This window comes from Ahaetulla prasina, chromosome 3 (genome assembly GCF_028640845.1).
Source record: "Ahaetulla prasina isolate Xishuangbanna chromosome 3, ASM2864084v1, whole genome shotgun sequence".
Classification (NCBI taxonomy): Eukaryota; Metazoa; Chordata; class Lepidosauria; order Squamata; family Colubridae; genus Ahaetulla; species Ahaetulla prasina.
This window is the reverse complement of record NC_080541.1, coordinates 46344660-46360900: the sequence shown is the minus strand read 5'-3', so window position 1 is coordinate 46360900 and position 16241 is coordinate 46344660. Positions and strand designations below refer to the sequence as shown.

Below are 16241 nucleotides of genomic sequence, written 5' to 3'. Positions count from 1 at the left end.
TCTGTTGAAAATGCTATAAAGGTGGTTTCACTGCTTTTCCTCTGAAGCTCAAGGCGGCTGTCTTCTTAGAGCTGAAGCTCATACCACATTTCCCTGATGCTCCTGGGGTTTCCCCCTCCCTCCCAGATTCAGAAGTACTTAGAGGGAGGGCTTAGCTGCTCCCCCCTCCCTTCTGCACACACACTCACAAGGATCAGGAAACATGACATGGTGCTGGCGGGAGCATTTATTTCCCTGCTTCTCTTTCTACAATATTCTTCCAGTTTCCATAAAATGTCACTTTGTTTATTCAGTCCTAAATTTTATACTGGCAACTTTGAATTATTCTTTTCTGAAAAATCTGTGATTTCTTTATCTTTATTATTAATGCAAAATTACTAACTAGAAGATTAATGATTATTTTAACAGTTTAAATTTCCTAAGGGTGCTTTTTAAAATTGCTTAAACACTTTATTTTTCTAACATTCTTATATATTTCAGACCTGCAAAAGCATTTTAAGATAAGATAGATCTGAGTTAAAGCAAAACCATGACTAACTGTTCCGATACGTTTAATATGCTGAAATAAAACTAGTGGTGGGAAATTCTTTGCAGTCTTTGCATTTTGGATACTCTTAGAGCATGATCTCTTCATCTCTAAACAAAAACAAATGTTTCTAGGACCTGAACAGATAGTAATGTGGCACCTTGTTATATGAATACTTAGAAGAATAAATCTAAGACAGGCAGAGCAGAAGAGTGGTCATTTCCTAATTCCAATGTTTTCCATACGATACTGGCCATCATAAACTCTGAGTGACCATGCTTTTCCTACCCTTTCAGCTGGTGTTAATTTCTGTAGGTTTTTTCCTAACTTTAAACCCTCCATTTTGAAAACCCATCTCTCATCTCTGCTCAGGTAGCCATATTTGAATTGCCATCTTCTCCAGCAGGACCCTTTGGGCATGGGGATTGGAATTCAGGGAGTCCCCACATTATCTGCAGGACTTCAAGTTGGCCTCTCTGTTCACATGATGGCTACCCTGTTTCTTTTCAGCTTGCATAGTGTTCCTTCATGTTGTTATTCTTTAGCCAAAGCTGTCATTTATCCAAAGAACAAGAGAAGCCATGTGATGAATTTTTTTTTCCAGGATTCCTTTTGGCCAATGGCCCAGTGCTAATGAAGCCCCTTCCAAAGTGCTAAAGAGCTGTTGCCAGAATCAGTTATACTGAAAACAATAGGGGAGTGGCACGCAGACAGGAGACCCAGTGTATGTGTGCGTGCAAGCGTGTGTGAGAGAGTTAGTGAGTGTGTGACCCTGTGTGTGGAGGGAAGAAGGCTTTATCAATGTGTTTTTGTTGTCCTTTCCTCTTAAATTGGAGGGGGATATGGCACAAAAGGTTCCATAACATGTTTTGCTTTATATTTTATGCTGGATTACTGGAAAAAACAATATAACGGGAATCCAGGCAATTAGATTTCATACAGGCTGAAGAAAATTCAAATTGCAGCCCACAATTTGAACTAAGCCCTATTAACATACTGGCATTTATTTCTGAATAAACAAGCCGTACAACCAAACATTTATTTATTTAATTTCATTTATAGCCCACTTTTATATTCAAACAAATATGTTAAGTGGCTAACACACTTAATTTATTTGTGTCTTATTGCAGGAGACATCCTGATCTTTATAAATGTCCTGTGACATTGTTTGTTCTCATAACAGAGCAATAATCTTAATACAATAGAGACATAGGTAGGAAAAAAATATTAATCCTGCAAAGCCACTGAGATGCATTTTACCAAGTCAGAATTTGTTAAATATTCACTTTATCTGCTGTTGGTAATTTATACTTGTATTTTTCTGCTAAATATTTGGGGTTTTCTAAGAATTTTTCTAGTGACTAATAGCTTGCTTTAACTTCCCTGTAGTTTAATCTCATTTTGGTCTAATACCCCAGAATGTCTCCATTTTATTTCATGTAGACTTTGACAAATATTACTCCCTTCTCACTACCTAATAGAAAATGTGTATGGAGATTCTCCGTCATTCAGGTCATGTTTGTCTCAAGGTGCTTTTTCAAGAGGCAACTGGACTTTCTTTGTTTTTCCTTGAAGATGTTTCACTTCTCATCCAAGAAGCTTCTTCAGTTCAGAACTGAAGAAGTTTCTTGGATGAGAAGTAAAACATCTTCAAGGAAAAACAAAGAAAGTCCAGTTGCCTCTTAAAAAAGCACCTTTAGTATATTTAAAAAAAAAACTTTTTTGTTGTAAACTTCACAATTAAAAATGTGGGGGGAAATGTAAAAATTCAAGCAAAGGCTATATGAGCAGCCTTCCTGCAAAATCTTGGTTCTGAGTCTTTTCACAAATTTGTTATGCCTTTTTTTGTGTATTAATGTGAAAAATGGAGCAGCCAATTCATTTTCCTGTTTTTATTAATCCTGCAGGCAAGCCTTTTGATTTTTATGAATCAAAATATCATGGGATTTTATTGCTAGTTGAGTTTGTAGACTTCAGCACCATCTACTGGAGACATTTAAAACAGAATAAGTTTTTATTAAGAATAACCGGGAATGCAGGTAGTCTTCAATTTATCACCATTCTTTTAGTGACTGTTCAAAATTACAACAATCCTGAAAAAAGCAACTTATGATCAGTTTTCACATTTACAACCATTACAACATCCCTGTGGTCACATGATCAAAATCTGAATGCTTGGCAACTGGCATGTATTTATGACGGTTGCAGTGTCCTGGGGTGATGTAATAGCTCAGGCTGTTAGAAGCCTGTTATTAGAACACAGCAGCCTGCAATTACTGCAGGTTCAAGCCCGGCCCGAGGTTGACTCAGCCTTCCATCCTTTATAAGGTAGGTAAAATGAGGACCCAGATTGTTGGGGGGACAATAAGTTGACTTTGTAAAATATACAAATAGAATGAGACTATTGCCTTATACACTGTAAGCCGCCCTGAGTCTTCGGAGAAGGGCGGGATATAAATGTAAACAAAAAAAAAAAACCTTTTTGCAACCTTATGACAAGCAAAGTCAATGGGGAAGCCAGCTTTACTTAACAACCGTGTTACTATCGTAACAACTGTAGTGATTCACTTAATAACTGTGGCAAGAAAGTTCGTAAAATGGGGCAAAATTCACTTAACAACTATCTTCTTAGCAACAGAAATTTGGATATCACTTGTAAGTCAAGAACTATCAGTATGGTAGCTGGTAGCTATAGGTACTGCTGCATACATGTTTATCCTCTCTGTTTTCTTTCACAGTGGGAAAGCAGCATTAATAAAGGGGAGAATTATTTTAAATATACATAGAATGTCACAATTTTCTCCATGGGAGATAGCAACTCATCTCCCCATATGCAATGGATGGCTTTCCTATTCAAAGAATAATAGCTCAAATTCTAGAAAAAAAAATGGTTTTTAGGTTTTAAAATTTAGATATTAAATCATCATCTCATCTTGATAATGCCACAACTCCTCCTGCAACTGAAATATTTTTTGTGGGATTAAGCAACATTATGGAAGACAGAATAGGAGTATGAAATAGTAAGCTAAAGAAATGTAGACTGCAGTAAGAAAAAGAAATATAACTAAACTTAATTTTTATAGTTACAGCAAATACTATATCTCTTCTTACATTTCTATCCTTATCAATATTCTTGCTTCCTCTACTTCCATATATTACTTCATTCAGTGCTTTTTAGTCTTTAAACAATTTAATTAAAGAAGATCTCAAATTTCTGAGGATCTACTTATCTCCCCTAAACTATATAAGTTTCTTAGACTTCCCCTTCCTCTTAATACATTTGGCCTTCCATTATATACCGTATTTTTCGGAGTATAAGACACACCTTTTCCCCCCTAAAAGGGGGTGAGAATTTGGGTGTGTCTTATACACCGAACAGTGCCCACCCACTGCCCCCACCCTTTGACCTCTGCCTCCCAGCAATTTACCTCCTTGCAGCAAGCAGCAAGAAGAAACAGCCCATTTCAGCTTCAGCACAGCCTAATTAGCACAAGTTGATTATCCAGTGGATCGGCCTCCTGACTCTCAGCTGTTTCAGGCTGTAGGGATTGCCATTGCCTATTGCTGTGTGGGCCTCTGCTGCTTGCTGCAAGGAGGTAAATTGCTGGGAGCAGATTTTTTTTTCTTATGCTAATCAAGCTACGCTGAAAATGAAAATGAAAGTAAAGCAGGCTGTTTGCTGTTTGCTGCAACGAGGCAAAATTGCTGGGAGGCAGAAGCAGATTTCTTTTTCTAGTTTTCCTCACCCAAAAATGGTAGGTGCGTCTTATAGTCTGGAGCATCTTATACTCCGAAAAATATGGTAGGTTTTACAATTCTTTCCTCATTCTTTCTCCATGTATGACCAAACCAACTTAACGTAGGTCTTGACTAGCTGCCAGTTAATATTTGTACCTGATCCATATTCATTCAGCTCTCATTTATTTTTTACTTTACCTTTCTTGTTTTAGGTCACAGCTATATTAATTCCCCTGCTTTCATTGCATCCAATTTATCTTTTTGTTTTTTTCTGGCATACTTAACTCTCACTTTCATATAACAAAATAAGCAAGGTCTTCAATGCAGTCATTTGTTTGACAAACATTCCTTGTACCAGATCACATACTGATCACTGTCTTTATATCTGTGTTTGTACATCTCAAAAGGTCTCCATTTTACAGTTTTGGCCTACATTCTACCAGGTACATACATTTTTCCACTTCCCTTGTTTTCTGCCATTTCTGTATAATTTGCAATTGGTCATTCCATTTTTCCTGCCGAGCACAGCAATCATGATCTTTGATACATTAATTTTAAAAACCATAGTTCTCACTTCAGTCATACAATCTACCATTTACTGAGCCAATGGCTCAATCAATGGCTACATCAATTGATGTAGTATCAATTGCATTTTTTCCATATTTATCTAAAAATATATTAAACAATCAAGAAAACATCACCTATCCTCTTAAATATTAATTTCAACACTACATTTGAGCAAGAATAAAATAGTCCCCTATTCAAGTTCACTGACTTTACATTAGAGTTTTGCTAGATCAACAAGTGTACCATAATCTTAGTTTCTCATATTCATACATCCTGCAATGACCTTATAAGAACAAAAATCTGGTCTGCATATCTGCTACCATCCTAAAGTTCAGTGAACTTTCCAAATGGTCATCTTTCAATCAGAATTCTGCAAACATCTTCCCAGACACACTGAACAAATTAATCCCCCACACATTGTTGTATTTTTCCCTTTGTGTAGAGGAACAATAACTCCATTCTTCCAATTGTCAGGCATAAATGCAGGGACACACACAACCATTAAACACATCGTACATTGAGTCGCTCCCCATGCAAGTCATATCCATATGTTCTAGGCCTCCCTTAGGCATGAGAGCCAGTTGGGTGACTTTGGGCCTGTCTTTTTCTCTCAGCCCAGCCACCTCACAGAGGAATTGTTGTTGTGGAAAAAAATAGGAGGCAGGAGCATTATGTATATAGCTTGAGCTCTACAAAATAGAATATTAATTGAGTGGTGAGTATGTTAACTTTGTCTTGTTTCATCTTAAAGACTAACAAATGTATCACTGCAGCATTTCTGCAGGTATGACCCAGGGCCTGGCATCAGTTCTTAGAAGGTATACAAACAGTTGTTCATTTTTCACTCCAGCAAAAAGTTTTGCAGCATTACTCTCCAGTTGGTGGAGAAAGAAGAATTTACCATTCAATATCATAATCAATCTCTATATCCCCTTTTCTATGTATTTATTTATTTTGTGCCTCTGAGTCAATTTTGACTTCTGGTTATTTCAGAGGACAAGTGCCTACAGTTCTCTGTTTGATCTATTTATACATGTTTTTCTTCCTATGGTGGATTTTTAGTGGAATGGAAATATACAAATTTGATGTATGAATTTAAGGATGCATTAAGAATTTAATGTATATATTTAAGAAATTCAGGAATAAATTATTACAATATTTTATTACTGCTGCATTAGAATATATTTATAGAAGGATTTTATAAATACAAATCCATGGTAGAGGATTTCTATCTTTTAATGATTCTGAGTCATATTAGTTAAATATGGTTTTAAAGAAAACCAGTGTGATCAAAGGAGATTATCACTGTGCTCCTTAGTGAGAATGCAGCAGGAGTGACTCTTATTTTGTTTCCCATGCTATTGACATCTTCATGAAACCACTATGAAAATTATACAAATTTTGTATGTTGTTATTCCACCAATCATCAGATGAACTCCTGATTGTTTCATCTTATCTAATCAAGTGCAGCAATTGATGTTCTGTATTAGCAATAGACATACAATTGCAAAATAAAACCTAGTGAGGTTCAAACTAAACAAAATACATAATGGCTGTCCATGTATCCAACTGAGTATATTTAATACGTTTTGGACGATGATGCATTCAGAGGATCAAAGATATGTGAGGAATTTTTTGGAATTCAATACTGGTGGATACACAGATGGCTTTAGGGCTTTTTGAATTGATGGCCTTTAATATTCTACCAAACAATTTCTCCTCTATAATTGTTTAGAGCAGGGCTGTCAAACTCCTAGCCCGGGAGCTGGATGCATCATGTGCTCACCACACCTGGTTTATTGAAGGGGGAAAAAAGTCTGATATGTCACGTGATACCACCGTGACGACGTGAGTTTGAAACCCCAGGTTTAGAGCCTAGAATTCAAGATAATTTTCTCTGAATATCCCTGGTTTTTGAGATGTGGTAGATAGCTTCTAGAGACAGGGTCTTATTGGTAGTGATGTCCTGGCCACAGAATGCTACCTGAAAAATGGCATATTCAGGACCAGATGAGAGAGCACTATTTTCTCATTCTGTTAAATTTCAATAGTTTTCAGTGTTCTAATTCTTTTACTGAAACTTTATTTGTCATTATTTTGATGTTGGTTTTTAAGTCATATTTACATTGTATATTTGTTTTAATACTATTGATGATTTTAGATTACTGTAAATTACTAAGGAAAACTCAGATAGGATCAAAACCATATAAATGATAAAAATGAAAAATATCTAAAACACTTATTTGTTGCAAATGTACAGATCATTTTAGAATTCTTACATGTTTATCATTAAAAAAAATTTGCAATCTTGCATTAGAGTCATTCTGAGAGTGAGATGGAGGGTCCCTAAGGTTTAATAATAAATAAAATAAAAATAAATAACATTAATTATTGCTACGTGGTAAATTTCAGGCTTGGTTAGGCTCTGGATCCTTGTTTCTCATATCCAAATATAACACATTTGTGGCAGGGGTGGGTTCTACTTACCTTTACCACGGGATCGCACACACGCGCTTGCTTCACTTGTGCACACGCCAAGCTTCTGTGCATGTGCAGATTGTCTATGACGACATCCAGGTGGGTGGGCCAAGCCTGCCCCCAGTTTTAGTACTGGTTTGCAAGAACCAGACTGAACCATGGGCAACCCACCACTGATTTGTGGCATCATGATGGAACTCATACTTTGCAACCATAGTCAAAATCTGAGCTTCACTCCTTGTAATCTTCAGATAAAGTGAAGTTTCATGTCTAAGGAACCCTGATATTCACCCAGTACAGATCTAGTCTCCTGGATTACAGTAAGACAGTTTTTAGCTTTATTTTTTCCAGTCACAACATCCACCAGGATTTCTTTCAGTAATGATAACAGTTATCAGTATAGTTCAGACTCAAGATGCCTTATTGTCCTAGAGATAGGACCATTCTGCTGGCTCTTTCCTGACACTCTCTGTATGAAAAGAACCCCTTGTTCTTTTCTGTCACATGGAGCCATTTCAGATGTAATATTTATGCATATAAATGTTTCAGGAGAGCTCTGATTTATCAACCATCTCCTCCTCTTTCTCCCTCTTATTCAAAGATTTCAACAGAGCAACAGATGGCCCTTGCAGGCTATTTGCTGTGACTGAAATGGTAACACCACTGAGAAGGGCTCAGAACTTTGTGACTAATAATGAGTGCTTCTTCTTCTGCAAGCACTGTACTCACTGCATCCAAAAATATTTTGTTTGTTTTAAGAAAAAGAGACATCTGGGCTTGTACCACCTGCTACTTTCTGTTCTTAGTTTGTGTAATTTTAAATGATAATTAAATATGGATTTATGTTTATTGTTTACATTTTGAAAGTGATTTTTGTTCTCAGTTGGGAAAGTAAAGAGCAGCATGCAAGCTCCCTATTCATTCAGTTAGACTTATTTTGGATCGATCCTACTTCCATGGAAATAGTCTTCCTCTTGAGCTCTGCTTAAATAATATAAGCATGAAAAGAAGAACTGCCTTCGAGAGTTGGCATTTGGGCAGCAAACAGAATAACTTGGTGACGCTTTTCTATTGCAGTGAGATAACATTAAATTCTTTCAAAATCTGAAATATTTTTTTTATTTTGCAAATGGAAAATAGTTCTCTACCTTTTCACAATGCAGACCCTTTTTGGTGGGAATACAACAGATTAGATTTAGATTTTTTTCAACCCCACCTTTATTATTTTTGTAAATAACTCAAGGGGTTATTTATACTAAATGCTCCTTCCTCCTTCTATTTTCTCTGCAACAACAGTTCTGTGGGGTGAGCTGAGCTGAGAGAGGGAGTGGCTGGACCAAAGTTACCAGTTATCCAGTTTTCATGCTGAAGGCAGGAACTAGAACTACGATCCCCCAGTTGCTATCCTAGTACTTTAACAACTGATTTTTATACATATCCATCAAAGAGCTGAAAAAATCCCAGTCAGGCGTAGCCCTACAATATGGTCAAGAGATTATAAATGAATGCCCTACGAAATATGAATATGGAGGTACCACTAATGAGAAGGAGATACCAGAATTAGAGAAGTAGAATATGTGATACATGAATCCAGTAAAAATGTAATTCTTATTTTATTTATTTATTTATTATTCACACTTTTATACCGCCCTATCTCCCTAGGGACTCAGGGCGGTTTACAGCCATATAAAAACATATATATATACAGAGTAAAACATTAATTTAAAAAACTTATTACATAGGCCGAATATTTAAAATAGAGATATAAATAATAAAACCCCATTTAAAACCAGATTTAAAATTTAAACATTTAAAAATTTAAAAATTCTAGTCCAGTCCTGCGCAGATAAATAGATGTGTCTTAAGCTCGCGGCGGAAAGTTCGAAGGTCAGGAAGTTGGCGAAGTCCTGGGGGAAGCTCGTTCCAGAGGGTGGGAGCCCCCACAGAAAAGGCCCTTCCCCTGAGTGTTGCCAGTCGGCACTGCCTGGCCAACGGCACCCTGAGGAGTCCCTCTCTGTGAGAGCGCACGGGTCGGTGAGAGGCATTTGGTGGCAGCAGACGGTCCCGTAAGTAGCTCGGTCCTATGCCATGGAGCACTTTGAAGATCATTACCAAAACCTTGAAGCGCACCCGGAAGGCCACAGGCAGCCAGTGCAGTCTGCGCAGGAGAGGTGTTACGTGGGAGCCACGAGGGGCTTCCTCTATCACCCGCGCAGCCGCATTCTGAACTACCTGGAGTCTCCAGGTGCTCCTCAAGGGGAGCCCCATGTAGAGAGCATTGCAGTAATCCAGACGAGATGTCACGAGAGCATGAGTGACCATGCATAGGGCATCCCGGTCTAGAAAGGGGCGCAACTGGCGAACCAGGCGAACCTGGTAAAAAGCTCTCCTGGAGACGGCCGTCAAATGGTCTTCGAAAGACAGCCGTCCATCCAGGAGGACGCCCAAGTTGTGCACCCTCTCCATTGGGGCCAATGACTCGCCCCCAACAGTCAGCCGCGGCTGCAGCTGACTGTACCGGGATGCCGGCATCCACAGCCACTCCGTCTTGGAGGGATTGAGCTTGAGCCTGTTTCTCCCCATCCAGACCCGTACGGCTTCCAGACACTGGGACAACACCTCGATAGCTTCGTTGGGGTGGTCCGGTGTGGAAAAGTACAGCTGAGTGTCGTCAGCGTACAGCTGGTACCTCACACCGAAACCACGGCTTCATATAGATGTTGAACAAGAGGGGTGAGAGAATCGAGCCCTGAGGCACCCCACAAGTGAGGCGTCTCGGGGCCGACCTCTGCCCCCCCGTCAACACCGTCTGCGACCGATCAGAGAGATAGGAGGAGAACCACCAATGAACAGTGCCTCCCACTCCCAATCCCTCCAACCGGTGCAGCAGGATACCATGGTCGATGGTATCAAAAGCCGCTGAGAGGTCTAATAGGACCAAGGCAGAGGAATAACCCCTATCCCTGGCCCTCCAGAGATCATCCACCAACGCGACCAAAGCCATCTCAGTGCTGTAACCGGGCCGAAAACCGGACTGGAACGGGTCTAGATAGACGGTTTCCTCCAGGTACTGGGGTAGCTGACATGCCACCACACTCTCTACAACCTTCGCCGCGAAGCAAAGGTTGGAGACCGGACAATAATTACCTAAAACAGCTGGGTCCAGGGAAGGCTTCTTGAGGAGAGGCCTCACCACCGCCTCTTTCAAGGCGGCCGGAAAGACCCCCTCCAACAAAGAAGCATTCGTAATCCCCTGGAGCCAGCCTCGTGTCACCTCCTGTGCAGCCAGCACCAACCAGGAGGGACACGGATCCAGTAAACATGTGGTGGCGTTCAACCTACACAGCAACCTGTCCATGTCCTCAGGAGCCACAGGGTCAAACTCATCCCAAATAGTCTCAACAAGACGGCTCTCTGACATCCCGCCTTGATCTACCCAATTTTTGTCCAGGCCGTCCCGAAGCTGAACGATTTTGTCGTATAGATAACCACTAAACTCCTCAGCACGTCCCTGCAATGGGTCATCCCGCTCCCCCTGTTGAAGGAGAGAGCGAGTTACCCGAAACAGGGCGGCCGGGCGGTTATCTGCCGACGCAATGAGGGAGGAGACGTAGTAATGTCTCGCTTCCCTCATTGCCACTAGGTAGGTCCTAGTATAGGACCTAACTAGTGTCCGGTCAGCTTCCGAACGACTGGACCTCCAGGAACTCTCTAGGCATCTTCTCCGGCGTTTCATCCCCCTCAGCTCCTCGGAAAACCAGGGAGCTGGTTGAGACGTACGCCGGGTCAGCGGCCACAAAGGCACGACACGGTCCAAGGCCCCCGCCGTGGCCCGTTCCCAAGCCGCGACAAGTTCCTCGGCCGTGCCGTGAGCCAGACCCTCAGGAAACGGCCCAATCTCCGTCTGGAACCTCTCCGGGTCCATCAGGCACCTGGGACGGAACCAACGTATTGGTTCCGTCTCCCTGCGGTGTGGAATGGCGGTCAGAAAGTCCAGGCGAAGGAGAGAGTGATCTGACCATGACAAAGGTTCGATGACTAAATCCCTCAAATCCAGATCCTTCAACCACTGACCAGAGATGAAAATCAAATCCAGCGTGCCACCCCCACTGTGAGTAGGGCCATCAACTACTTGAGTCAGGTCCAAGGCCGTCATGGAAGCCGTGAACTCCCGAGCAACTGAAGATGACATGCCGGTCGATGGCAAGTTAAAGTCCCCCATGACAATAAGTCTGGGGGTCTCCACCGCCACTCCAGCAAGCACCTCCAGGAGCTCGGGCAGGGCTGCTGTCACGCCGCAAGGAGCCAGGTACATGACAAACAAGCCCATCTCATATCTATGACCCCACCTCACAAAGAGGGATTCACACCCGGCAATCTGAGGTACAGTGGTCTCCCTCGGCTCCAGACTCTCTCTAATCACAACCGCCACCCCCCCACCCCTACCCTGGGCCCTCGGCTGATGGAATGCTTGGAAACCCGGTGGGCACATTTGAACAAGGGGCACACCCCCTTCTGCGCCCAACCAGGTCTCCGTAACGCCCATAAGGTCCGCGGCACCCCCCCGGATAAGATCATAAATTAGGGGGGGTCTTATTGACCATGGACCGTGCATTGCACAGCATCAGCCGAAGGCCCGGGCTCTGAGGGTCTTGACCATCCGGGAAACGGGAGAAGTCTGAGGGCTCAGGGCGCGCGATCGCCTGCAAACATCGAGCGTGCACCCCCAATTCTTGGTAATAAAAAGATTATTCATCCCAGTCAAAACATGATGCGCTGTTTATATTGTTGTTTAATACAACATTTATGTATGCATTATCATTTTCAGTAGAATCCAAAGACAAATTCTACGACGATCTGGCTGCTACTATCAAGAAAATCCCTGAGAAAGAACCACTGTTTATCCTTGGCGATTTTAATGCCAGAGTTGGAGCTGATTATAGTTCTTGGCCCACTTGTTTATGTCAGTTCGGTGTTGGGAAGATGAACAAAAATGGCCAATGCCTGCTAGAGTTTTGCTGCTACTACAATTTTTGCGTTAGCAATACATACTTTAAAACAAAGCCTCTTGGAGACATCCAAGATCGAAGCACTGGCACCAGCTCAACTTGATTCTTTCCAGGTGCTCCGACCTTCCCAATATTACAATCACACAAAGCTATCAGTGTGTTGATTGTGATACAGACCACTCCTTGGTGTGCAGCAGAATAGAACTGCAAACAAAGAGATTGCATCACTCAAAGAAGGAAGGAAGACCACGAATTGACATCAACAAGACCTGCAATCAGGGCAAAGTGGAGAATTTGCACAAGCACTCAAGGAAACTCTCCTAGGCCTGGCTGAAGCAAATGCATCTGAATGATGGGAATATTTCAAGAATGCTGTTTATAACACCATCTTGTCAGTATTTACTAAGGAGATCAGAAAATCATCAGATTGGTTTGAAGCCCATTTGGAGGAGCTGACGCCAGCCATCAAGGAAAAAGGGAGAGGTCTAATTGCATATAAAGCCTGTTCCAGTGAGTGCAACATACAGGTTCTGCGAGCTGCTCATAGCAAAGTCCAACAGACTGCCAGGAGATGTGCTAACGATTATTGGCTTCAGCTTTGCTCTCAGATCCAGATAGCAGCTGACACAGACAACATCAAGGGGATATATAATATCATAAAGCAGGCCTTAGGTCCAACACAGAAGAAATCTGCCCCTCTGAAGTCTACTACAGGTGAGGTTATCCAGGACTGAGCACAGCAGATGGCTTGTTGGGTGCAGCACTACTCTGAGTTATATTCCAAAGAAAGTGTGGTAACTGAAGATGCATTAAATAACACTGAGTGCCTGCCTGTCTTGGAGGAGCTTGATAGTGAACCAACTTTAGAAGAACTAAATGCGGCCCTGGATTCCATTGCCTCCGGCAAGTCACCTGGGAAAGATATCATCCCTGCCGAAGTTCTGAAGTGCTGCAAAGAGAACATCCCCACTGAACTGCATGAAATCTTCTGTTGGAGAGAAGGTGGAGTACCACAGGACATGAAGGATGCAAATATTGTCACACTGTATAAGAACAAAGGCCACAGGGTGACTGTAACAACTACCGTGGCATCTCTCTTGTTAGTGTTGTAGGGAAGCTGCTTGCCCATGTTGTACTAAAGAGGCTCCAGGTGCTTGCAGAGAGAGTCTATCCAGAATCACAGTGTGGATTTCGAGCCAACAGGTCCACTACTGACATGATATTTTCCCTTAGACAGTTGTAGGAGAAATGCAGGGAACAAAGCCACTTTTCATAGCCTTCATAGATCTTATGAAAGCTTTTGACTTGGTTAGTAGGAACAGTCTTTGTAAAATTCTCCCCAAGATTGGATGTCCATCTCAGCTCCTCAACATCAGGTCTTTCATGAGGAAATGAAGGGCACTGTAGTTTTTGATGGCTTAACATTAGATTCCTTTGATATTCGAAGTGGAGTGAAGCAGGGCTGTGTCCTCTTTATTCTGGATCTTTTTTGCTGTCATGCTGAAATATGCTTTTGGAACGGCAACAGAGGGTATTTATTTCTGGACCAGATCAGATTGAGAGCAAAGTCTAAAGTCCAGCTGAAATGCTTATGAGATTTCCTCTTCATTGCTGCCACTGCCATTACTGTTCACTCTGCCGAAGGCCTGCCAAGACTGTGGACTAATAATCAGCCAGAAAAAAACACAAGTCATGGGTCAGGACGTGGATTCACCTCCCTGTATTACAATCTCTGCACAAGAACTGGAGGTTGTCCATGACTTTGTGTACCTCTCCGACATCCTCTCTTTAGATACTGAGCTGAATAAATGTATTGGTAAAGCAGCCACCGCATTTTCCAGACTTACAAAGAGAGTATGGCTTAATAAGAAGCTGATGGAACATACAAAGATCCAGGTCTATAGAGCCTGTGTCTTGAGCACACTCTGCAGCGAGTCTTGGACCCTTTACGTACGGCAGGAGAGAAAGTTGAACACCTTTCATATGCACTGTCATTGACATATTCTTGGCATTACCTGGCATGACAAAGTTTCAAATAGCACAGTCTTGGAACGTGCTAGAATTTCTAGCATGTATACACTATTGAAACAGCGACGTTTATGCTGGCTTGGGCATGTCGTGAGAATGGCTGATGGTTGGATTCCGAAAGATCTCCTGTATGGAGAATTAGTGCAGGGAAAGCGCCTCAGAGGGAGACCGCAGCTGCGATATAAGGATATCTGCAAGAGGGATCTAAAGGCCTTGGGAATGGACATTAACAACTGGGAAATGTTGACCTCTGATTGTTCAGCTTGGAGGCTAAAGACGCAGCATGGCCTTCTCCAATTCAAAGACACCTTTTCGGCAGGCTGAGGCAAAGAGGCAGTCCCGGAACCAGAGAAATCTGGGGGCTGGGCAGGGGACAGAATGTAACTGACTTCAGTGTGGAAGGGATTGCCACTCTCAAATTGGCCTTTTTAGTCACACTAGATGCTGTTTTAGGACCTCTTTCCAGAGCACGATACCATAGTCTTTCGAGACTGAAGGATGCCAATGATGTATGGATGATTTCCCTTTCCTTCCCATCCCATCCCATCCCATCCCTTGAGCCAACTTTGAGCCAACTGATTCTGAGAGATTCTTTTTTGGGGTAGGAGGGAAGATTGATTGATACACACACTCTATGACCAGGATTATATAACAGTAAACCTATGTAGATTGTTGTAATGCTCTAGTTTCACAAGAAAGTGAAGTGTTGAATTGAATGTACATGTTGAAAGGCTAAGGATCACAAGCTCACAAGCTGTAAAACTGCAGCTGAGGTTTCTGAGATGCCAGTAACATTGCACATTTCCAAGGAAAATAGTTTTCCTCAGATAGAATGCCAAGGATAAGAAGACCACATGCTGGGTTACATATACAATTATGCTGGTAGAGGGAAAATATATTTGGAAAAGTTTTCTTGTTTTCTCACATAAACATTCAATCAAAAATCTTGAATAGCTGCTATATATAAAAAAGGCAGTTTTAGAATTAGGTTGCTCTCACATAGAAAGTGTAAATGTTCTGTCCTCACTAACTTTTGTCTATGTGCAGTTTGACATGCCGCTATACCCACCTATTCTCCAATAAAACATACAGTATGCGTAGCTATAGATGCTTTATTGAAAGAACAGGATATGGTGAAACTGGAAAAATAGGAATACATACTATGAGAACTAAATACAAGATAGGCAGTATTGAGTTACTGCTGAACGTAACAATTAATAAATACAAGTATTCTAAATCTCACCAGCAATGCTCTGTGTGTGGGATGTGGGTTTGTCCTTGGATGAACATGTGCCACAGATTAAGATTTATTTATTTATTTAATTTGTCATAACAATATATGTAGGTATCGTACAAAAAGATTATATAATATATAAACACATATATGAGTAAATATAAGGAGGTATAAGCAAATATATATATATATATATATATATATATATATATATATATATATATATATATATATATATATATATATATATATATATATATAGGAAGAAGAAAAGAAAAACAATAGGACAGGAACGGTAGGCACGTTTGTGCGCTTATGCACGCCCCTTCTTCTTTGTGCTTTTGTCTTCTCCAAATGCTAAAGGAAAATGGAATCTGGCTTCTCAGTGTGCACTTGTTTTGAGAGTGAGGACTGATGGGTAAAGGGGTTGGGTCAGCTTCAAAACAATACGATGGTATTAGTATTGGCCACTAGATGGGGCTAGAGAGCAACAACAGTATATATAAAAATTGTATGCTGAGGCATGACTGTAAATAAGATTATATATATACATATATGTTTAAAGTTTTTATATATACACATATACATCTTTAAAAATCTCAGAGTTTTCTGTCCACAAGTTTGTGGATGGCACTTGAATAGCATGCTGGAACTTGATCTA

The 16241-nt window shown here is 41.2% G+C and overlaps 1 long non-coding RNA gene across 1 annotated transcript in view; it reads right to left on the bottom strand.

The window, feature by feature from the left end:
- Nucleotides 1–15658, bottom strand: part of LOC131195203 (uncharacterized) — a 44401-nt gene extending 28743 nt beyond the window's left edge. Inside the window, exon 1 of the long non-coding RNA XR_009154379.1 lies at nucleotides 15590–15658. This is a non-coding gene — a long non-coding RNA (uncharacterized LOC131195203). The remainder of the gene's footprint in view (nucleotides 1–15589) is intronic.
- Nucleotides 15659–16241: the final 583 nt, after the last annotated feature.